Source organism: Hippocampus guttulatus, chromosome 8 (genome assembly GCF_054856545.1).
Source record: "Hippocampus guttulatus isolate MCC_2025c chromosome 8, RoL_Hgut_1.0, whole genome shotgun sequence".
Taxonomy (NCBI): Eukaryota; Metazoa; Chordata; class Actinopteri; order Syngnathiformes; family Syngnathidae; genus Hippocampus; species Hippocampus guttulatus.
The window spans coordinates 12,558,501-12,560,085 of record NC_141268.1 but is presented as its reverse complement, the minus strand read 5'-3'; positions in this window follow the sequence as shown (position 1 = coordinate 12,560,085).

The window sequence follows — 1,585 nt, the reverse complement described above, 5'->3', positions numbered from 1 at the left end:
GTGTGGTCGTTAAGGTTGACGGTTATAGAGGGCTCCGTCCTTTTAGCAATTACCCACAATGCACTACCGGCGGCCATATTGGAGGGCTGTTATAAACAAGCCATACACGAATATATTTGTGTATGGCTTGTTTATAACGAATATATTCGTGTATGGCTTGTTTATAACAGCCCTCCAATATGGCCGCCGGTAGTGCATTGTGGGTAATTGCTAAAAGGACGGAGCCCTCTATTGCTACATTCTCCAGTAAAAACAGTCCAAGCGAAACTAGTTTTGTAGTCTTGGAGCAACAGGAGAGGACTTAAAAAAATGTGTGAGCTTCATCATGCCCTCCATTCTCGTACCTGGCCTTAGTCATTTGCAATTATTGGGGGGGGCATATGTCTGCGTTCGCGCGTGTGCGTGTGCATGTGAGGACGACCAATGATGGATGATCCGATGGTAATTCAAGTATACTCATATCAAAGATTGTCCGATCTGATTTATTTTTTTATAAAGACAAAATATCTTCAATATTGGCCATTTGATAGTCTGCTTTGTCATAATCAGACGTGACAAGTAATCTCACGTCACGGATCGTTGTCATGGAACAGAAGCTTCCGACAACGGAGGGTACGGCCCGTCATCCAAAGTATTCCGTCACATGACATCATGAGGAGGATGGATCACATTTAGAGCACATTTTGCCAGCGGTTAAAATGACCTGTGCATCTTTCTGTCATTCATAACGGATGAAAGTAACGGACTAAGAGTTTTTTTTCTTCCTATGGTTAACTACTAAACATAATTTACACTCACAGACGACTTTATTAGGCACACACACAATTCAGCAAGACCCATGATAAGTGCTGTATGTACCATATTGCGTCAGTTTTGATTGAGACAGTCAAAGAGGTATTGATTTAATACTGTTTTACATTGTGGTTGTAGTTTGTGCAGGCAGGTTTTAAAATTTTGGCTATGAAATATTATTATTATTATTTTAATACAATAAACAACTTCAAGTCACTTTGAAGTGAAAAGAAATGTCTTGTGAAACTGACACCTCAGAAAAGAGTGTTGCCAACAACACTGCAGAGTTTGGAAAAAAATTGCCACAGACAAATAAATAAATGTGTGTGTGTGTGTGAGAGAGATTAGGGCACGCTCTCATTTACTCTGGCTTGTTTTCCCTCTTTCTATCTGCTTCTTCCATGACAATCACGCCATGGTTTTGTGATTCAATAAAATATAAGATACTGTACATTGTATGCAGAGCCTCAAAACCCAAAACAGGTTGGTCTTTTTCTCACTACAGCACAGCTGTATTTGTGCGGTCATTCAGGGCTGTTCACAAACTACAACAGCAAGAATAAGCATCTTGTTAAAGGAATGCCTCAATCAAAACTGAGCATTACGATGAAGGAAGAAATGAGGATCGTACATTATCTTCCTCATATCAGTAAGTGTTGTGTGTGCCAATGTTGTCGCCAGTGTTTACGTTCATTCACCGACCTTGAAATAGTATAAAACATATCAAACTATTAATTTGGTAATCAGCTAAACAATCTGTCATTTTATATCAGAAGTTAACCCTTTCAGGGAC